The following is an 8,150-nucleotide window of genomic DNA, read 5'->3' as shown; positions in this document are numbered from 1 at the left end:
CCATTGCAGAGTCAGCTTTTATTTCAGGCGAGAAGGGCATTTTCCTAATGAAGGCGCGCTCTCCCTGGGAGGAAATCTTGTATCAGTAGCTAATGTTACACTTCCAGTCATCACACACAAAAGGCATTTACTCACATAGTTTCATGAATAACCAAAGAAAGTTCTAGCTCGCAGAATAATCCCATGATCTTGTACTTGAAGATTTGTTTTTACAAGCAGCTGTGCAGCAGGAGTGCAGATGGAGGGCTGGAAGCTTTCTTCAGCTTGTGGTGGTCATGGAAGCTGACAGATGTGGAAATGGAATGTTGCCTGCTATTCCAGTGAACAAGGAATGTGGCGGGTCACCAAGCCATCAGCCACCGCAGCTGCCCACCCCCACCCCCGCCGACGGTGCCCCCCACCCCCACCCAGGGGAATTCAAGATGGAGAAAAAACAGGAAACCAGGAAACGTTCGGTGGCAGATATTGGCCCTAAGTAGTTCAGATGCATATCTGACGAATAATTTCAGTGAGCCAGACTCCTGCATCTTCCCACACACAGAAAAGCATGAAAATCATTAAATCTGAGATGTCTGTTTTTTTGTGATTAGCAATCATCTTTTGATGTTAAACTTTTTTTTTTTTTTTTTTTTAGCAAAAATTCCTATATGTACTGTCTCCTCCCTTATCTCCTCAGAACAGATCCTCAAAGCTATCCGAGAGGCTGTCTCCTGGGCTCTAGTCCTCAGCAGAATCTCCAAATAAAACTCACCTCGCAACTTTCAGGTTGTGCGTTTTTCTCCAGTTGACACAGAGTGAATCAGTGTTTTCCTAGAAGCGAGCCATTTTACAGAAGCGCAAAAGCAAGAAGGCAATGGAAGGTCTTGCTGGTCCCTTTGTGGGTTTTGCCCCTTCAGCCTTTCTTGTTGAGAACAACCAGTGTGTGGCTCAGAATTCTTACAAACATGACTTATGGTTTTAAATTATATACAAATGACATTATTAGCCATGCAAAAAAATATGTGCATATACAGTAGTTGTACAGGTGAAATTTATCTGCCAATAGAGAAATTCATGTAGTATTGTCAAAAGATAAGCAGAGATTCCTTCAGTGCTGCTCAGAGTCAATTTAAATTGTTATAAAAAAAATTAAAATTTCACGGGCCTTTGAGTCCCATGCAGGTCTCAGTATTGAATCTGAGTTTTTCCCACTGCCTCTGCCCCTTTCACATCATTAGGATGCTGGGAGACCTCTGACCCTTAAGATACTGCCGTCTATCTCCAAACCACACTTCTTATGAATTTAAATATTTTTTTCTGATCATAAAAATGATACACATTCCTTGCAGAAATTTTGGGTAATACAGAAAAGCAGAAAGACAGGAAAACAAAAAATATTTTTTTCCATAATGCTATACTGTGTTTTGTAGCCTACTTAAAAAAAAAAAAATACTGCACAGACTAAACATACTCCCTTGTGGTTAAATATTCTTCAGAAATTGATTTTAACAACATCATTATTTTAAAAATGTTTTCCTCCTAAACAGGAACATACTCGGGCTAGCCCATTTATTGATCCCTTGAATTATTCTTGATCTTTGAGAGGTCACTTAGGGTCAAGTGCAAACAGTCCTTAACATGGTTTCACGGTCTGCCCCTGTTTACTTCTCCAATTTCTCTCCTCTCGTTGCTATGCCTACACTCAAACTCTAAGCACCAGACTCTCCAGACCCGGTTCTTAGAATGACTCAGTCGGTCATCCAGCTGCTGCGTCTGTCGGTTCACCCATCACCCCTCCTCCTTGAGGCTTTCCAACCTGCGATGGCTTCTTTCTGGAAAGCTCCCCTTTATTCCAGCTAACTCCCACCTCGACCTTCAGCTGTCAGCTTGAACTTCCTTCCACAGGAAGCTTTCCCTGATCCCCCACGATCAGGTCAGACACCCCCTCCTTTCATCCCCACAGCATGCCCATTTCCCCTTCCACAGCATCAATGGTGGTATCGACTTCACCTGTTTGCCTGTCGTCCACCTCCAGGACGAGGACCATATCCAACTAACTTGTTCACAAAATTGTATCCCCAGTCTCATAACAGTATGTGGCACAAATTGTGTATTTATTTACTAGCTTATTTTTAATTTATGTATTTCCCCACAAGAATCAAATTTCCATGAGTAGGAGCCTTGTCTGTTCTTTTGCTTCTGTATCTAACCCCTCCTCCTAGAATTCTTTTAACATCTTAAAGGGTACCATTCCATTTTTTTTCTGTATTTGTGGCTGTATATATATAATTTATAATATATGACGTGTGTATTGTTTTTACAGAAATAAAATGTGCACTTTTTTTGGTAACCTGATTTTTTTAACTCAACTTCCCTTGATTCCCCATAATCAACTACATATTGTGAACATCAGTTCATGTTAGTAAATAGTGAAAGGTAGCGGAATATGCCAAAAATGCTGCTTTGGTATATTGATGATTTTTAGTTGTAGACCCTGGGGAAACAGCAAATTCAGTGGAAGGCTTTCCCTGCACTCCCTTCAACTGCCTAGAGACAGAGCCTTCAGGGAACTCTCTGTGTTAAGTCCCGCCCCTGGGAGTTTCACCAACCTCGTTAGACTGACTCTTAACACAGGAGAGGAGACCAGACCGGCTTCACCACAAACCGTCCTACCTCCCACCTGCTCTTCTAAGTGTCCAGTCATCTCTCCCAAAGATCATTTACTCCCTGCTAAGAGGGCTACATCCCTTCCCCCTTTCCCTATTACTATGATAATTAAGTCTGAATTCTAAGAGCCACCTCAAGGAGGCATTCGCTTCCCCCGGGAATCTGCCTTGTATACATGTGTAGTCACATTAATGAAATTGTTTTTCTCTCGTTCATCGGTCTTTATTACATGGGTCTCAGTTAAGAACTTAGAAGAATAGAGGGGAAATTATTTTTCCTCCCCTACAATAGTCTTATGTAAAAATCTTCTCATCTCATTTTCCATTGTTGGACCTTTTGGTTATTTTCTATTGTAAACCCTTAACGAGCTCAAGACCGTTTAGAAAACCAGTCTGTGAGCAGAAAATGTCTATCTGGTGCATATACACGTGGTCACCAGAAGGTGGCGCAAGAGAGCGCTTTTCTTTTCCGCGCGGTCATCTTGTGTTCCCGGAGCTCGCCCCTCAGACGGAGGGGGGGGGGGGTGGCTCTGCCCTGGCCTCCTCTCTTGTTCTCCCTTGTAGCTTTTTACCTCTGTGCTTCTCCTCGGCTCCCTTGCCCCATCCAGGGTCTTCTTCCTCAGCCCTCTGGTTCAGATTTTGATATGCTCAATTCCCTCTGGTTTGTCCTGTAATGAAACTGGGGAGCAGATGAGGGAAGGTGTCCCTGCCCCGCTTAACCAGGATTCAGCCACAAGACCTGAGCTCCAGAAAGACTTGGTTGTGAATTTCTAACCCATTGTGTGACCAGCCCCGTTTTTACAAAACGGTCGCCCCAAAGATCTGTCCAGTTCTTTGGGGAAATGGCCTTTCAGCCAGTCCACAAACATTTATTTTGTTTCTTTTCCAGTCGCAAAGCTGAGAACTGCCATTTAGCTAAAGCTTTGCATCCATCCTGCGTCATTTCTTTAGGAGAAACTTCTAGAAAAATAATTTCTGGTTCAAAGTTTATATACTTTTTTTAAAATATGCATTTTTAGGTCTGGTGATATACACTGTCAAATTGCTCTCCATAAACGTTGTACAAAATTACATTCTTACCAGTGATGTCCAATAAGGCTTCCAGCATTGGGGATAATCATTCTTTTTGGTAGGCAATTTGTAACATCTCATTGCATTAATTTATGTTTCCCTAAAGTATATGTTTTTAAGTAACAGGTAGGCAAAAATAATATCTCATTGCTGCATTAATTTGCATTTCTCTAAAGCAAAATTTTTAAATTTTAATAATTTTAAAGTGTATTTTTCTTTTTAGCAAACCAACAGAATTTTAGGATTTTTGTCTATTAATTCTGAGATTCTTTGAGATAGGGAGACACACCAGGGTTTTTTATTGTATTTTAGAATTACATGCTACAGATAGTTGGAGCTGGAAAGAAACAGGGATCATCCAGGCAACTTTGTTGTTTTACAGATTAAAAAAAAAATTAAGGCTCAGTTGTTTAAAAAAATGTATCCGATGAAAGCCATGATAGTTGAATCAAACACAAAATGAAAATATTTTTCAGCTACGAAGCTTGGTAAACTACAGTCCTTTTCAATTTAAGAAATATTTTGTGGTGTGTACTTTTCATTAAGTTGCTCAAAAAGATGCTACCAAAAAGTACACAAAAGTAAGACTTCTTTCAAGGAGCTGATGTACAGTCGTGAGACAGTAGTATCAACAAAGTGCTTGGCAAAAAGCAGAGTCAATTTTGAAAAAGCACAAGATGAAGCTTATTACATAATAGGAAAAAATAAGAAAAAGCACTTTATAGGTGGAATGCTTTTCCATTCTGATGGGGATAAAACCCCCACATGTGACCGCAGTTATGTGTACTTCCCACTGATCTGAATCTGCTGTAAGAGGACTTTCAGGAGACTGAGTTCACTATCAGATGCCCCTATGTGGTCTTAAGATCTTATAGGAGTTCCCAAGACTCACAGCCACTTGTTTGGGAAAGAATAGTCTAATAGTCAGTCAACAAACACTCACTAAAGGTCTGTTCTCAACCAAGTGCTGTGGAGGATCCACCAAGAGCAAAGATAAGATCTCTCTGCCCTGGAAGAGAAGACAGACAACACGGAACAGTGATAAAGTCACGGTCACCCCCTCTGAACCATTGTTGGTCCGTCCTGGGAGCTGGCAGCTTCAGAAAAGCTGGAAACTGGAGACAGACTGAGGTCAGATGCCAGAAAGGACATGAGCCGATGCCAAGGCTTTGCACCTGAGAGGGACACGGTGCTGGCATGGAGCCGAGGTCAGAGAGCCAGCACACGGCCAGAGCTGGACGGCAGGGCCGGCGTTCTGGGGCAGGGGCCAGCCTGGAGAGCACCTTTGACATCAGAGGCGGTGGGGAGAGACAGAGCAAAGGAAACGCAGAGAAGGAGGCCTGGGAGAGCTTGTGCGCAGAGTATACTGTTGTGCGGAATTTCTCCCAGACCTCGTGACCAGCCCCAGGGGATGTCCCCCCGCTGGTCCGAAGGGTTCTCGAAGCCAATTCAGTATCTAACAATAGAGGTGTGTGCAAAGTGGTGGGGGACTTACCCTCTGGGATTTCTGAGATTTCTTAGAGGACATAACAGAGAGTGTGGGCTGCTGGAACGGTGGAGGATGGAGAGTAAATGGAGCAGGATCTGGCTGGGAGATCGCTTCCCACAGCCAGCATTCACTGAGCACGTTCTATGGGACAAGCAGTGTGCAAAGCTCTTCCCACGTGCAATTTAACTTAAGCCCCAAGGCAACCTCCTGGGGTAAACTCTATTTTTAGCCTCACCTCACACGTTCAGAAACTGAGGTTTAGAGAGGTTATGTAACTGATCCAAGGCTTTACACTAGAGTGTGTGTTCTAACTCCAGAGCTGGGACATAATTATACATTAAAATAATATATTATACAGTATAATGTTAAGTATTATTATTAGTAACACCAATCACTATAATATATTAATATGGTAATGTTATAATAATATTAATCATTATATAAATATAATATAAATATCTATTAATTGCTATATTAATGTATAGTATAATATACAGTGTAATTTTACTATATTAATATATAGTATAGTATTAAGTATTATTAATATTAATTACTATAATATAGTATTATGGTAATATATATTTTAATATAATGTTAATCATTATGTATTATACATTAATTACTATATTAATGTATAGTGTAGTGTATAGTATAATATTAATATTGTTAATAAAATTAACTATGACTATTAAGCACTGAAGCTTCCTGGGGCACTGTTAGAGTGGGCTGTTTTCGGTGCGCTAGAATACTGGACTTCGTCCTGTAGGCAGTGGTGGGGAATCGAAGGTCTTAAAGCCGAGGACGGCTGTGTGCTTGGTAGTGTGGTTGATATGACCTGCATGAACTTTTGAGGCCCTGGGTTCAAACACCAGCTCTAAGACTTTTTGAGGCTGCCTGAGGATCAAGATAATTTTCTGAGGCTTCAAATTCCTGTTCTAAATTAAAAATAGCAATGTCTTCTTACGGGAATGTTGTGAAACTTAAATATGATCATGCACGTGAAAGCAATTTACGACCTGCCAAGCTGAAAATAAATATTAGGTATTGTGATTTCTACTGTGTTTAAGAAAAATCAGCGCAGCCAGGGGCAGGTTGGGGGGAGCCTGGGGGGCCATTGGGATGGAGCAGATGAAGGAGGCTGAGGCCCTGCGCTAGGGCAGCGGCGGTGAGGGTGGAGAGGAAGGGCATTTTTAATGGATAATTAGAAGAGTTTACAAACTGGACTAAATGACTGATTGGATGTGGGGAGGGAGAGGAAAGGGGTCAGGATGACTCAGAGTTCTCTGTTGAGTCATCAGGTGGATGGTGATGTCATTAATGCAGGAAGAGGGTGGGCAGGGTAATGCAATCTATTTCAGGAATATTGTGCAGAGGTGGCTATGAGGCATCCAGCAAGTGGAGGTGGTGAAATCTGAGTGGGACTGTGAGTGGGGGGCTCAGAAAAGAGGTGAGCTGTGGATTCAGGTTTGGACATCTTTGGGTGTTTTGTGTGACTAAAACCATGAGAGTCGATGTGATATCCAGGTCGAACATATTAAGCAATGGCTTATAACTCTTTAAAGCCAAGGAATCTTCCCCACTCACACCCAAAAATAAATGCTTATTTTTTAAAAAATAAATGCAGAAATCCAATTTGCAAAACAGCGCAAAATAGAACTTTTCTGGTCCAATCTGGTGGCTTGCCTGGGACTCACTTCTTGGGACAGCCTCTGAACGGGCTTCACGGAGCCCCGTCTGAGAATCACCAACTTGGAGCAGGAAGAGCGGGAGGAAGGTTAATTGTCACATTGAGTCTGAAGGCAGCAGCTTACAGGAAATCAGACTGGAGTTTTCATTTTGGATTTTTTCAAAGCTACTTTGAAACTATAATTCTTTCGGAAGCCTCACTCAGTACACAGTACTGTTACTTTTTCTGGCCTGCTTGACACTGTTACAGTGCCCACCCTTGCCCGCTGGGAGTCACAATGTCATTCAAATAAAGAGCGCGGGCTGAGGACTTCAGGGAATGTCTATTTCCAAGCACGCACATTGGTTTTTCTCATCGGAAGACGGTTGTCACGTACGCATCTGCTGGGGCGTCAGCACTGAGGTAACCACATTTGTCAGTTATCCTGAGACTCACGTAGTTTCCAAATGAGAACAGTGTTAACCATTTACTTGGTTGTTCAATACAAATTATCCCAAATATTAGCATGTAAGCTTTTTTTGTAAAAGTTGGATTGATTGAACTTTTTCTCCTAATTAAATTAATTGAATCTGCTTCTTACTTCAACACTGTTTAAGGCCTTAATCCCAAATCTAATAAAAGCAGTTTGGTTTGGTTATTAAATCAAAAAAGACCTAATCACATGATAAAGAGAGACAGGAGGAAAAAGGAAAGAGGAGAGTAGGAGACCAAAATTTAAAAAAGGACAACGGGTAATGTACTGGTTTTACTGTTAAAAACAACAATGAAGAACTCAAAACTTAGAGGGGAGGTATAGCTCAGTGGTAGAGCATGCGCCTTTCATGCATGAGGTCCTGGGTTCAATCCCTAGCACCTCCATTAAAAAATAATAAGCCTCTCCCCACCAAAAAAATTGGTAATAATAGTAAGTTAAAAGATGTTATTTTAAAAAAAGAAGAAAAAACTAGACATAAAATTAAATTTTAAAAAAGCACTCGAAACTCTGTGATTTAACACAATGAAATTTATTTCTTATTTACTCAGAGTTCAAGGTTGTGGATGTATATGGTCGGCACGTGGCCATTCATCTTGGGACTCGGCCTCGGCGTCCTCACCGGGATCTTTTGCCATGTGGTGACTGGAGCAGGGATCAAAGGGAGTGTCTATGGGCCAGGCCTGAAAAGTGCACCACTTCTGTCCACGTTCCACTGGCCCGAACCAGTCGCAGGCCATGCTCGTCTGCACGAGGGGCTGGAAGTCTAGTCCAGCTGTGCGTTCA

The 8,150-nt window shown here is 41.8% G+C and overlaps 1 non-coding gene across 1 annotated transcript; it reads left to right on the top strand.

Moving 5' to 3' along the window:
- Positions 1 to 7,678: 7,678 nt before the first annotated feature.
- On the top strand, positions 7,679 to 7,750 carry TRNAE-UUC (transfer RNA glutamic acid (anticodon UUC)). Its single transcript has one exon. It is a non-coding gene; the product is annotated as a tRNA-Glu (tRNA).
- Positions 7,751 to 8,150: the final 400 nt, after the last annotated feature.

Source organism: Camelus dromedarius, chromosome 20 (assembly GCF_036321535.1).
Source record: "Camelus dromedarius isolate mCamDro1 chromosome 20, mCamDro1.pat, whole genome shotgun sequence".
Classification (NCBI taxonomy): domain Eukaryota; kingdom Metazoa; phylum Chordata; class Mammalia; order Artiodactyla; family Camelidae; genus Camelus; species Camelus dromedarius.
The sequence above is the reverse complement of the archived record's forward strand: the minus strand, read 5'-3'. Positions and strand labels throughout refer to the sequence as shown.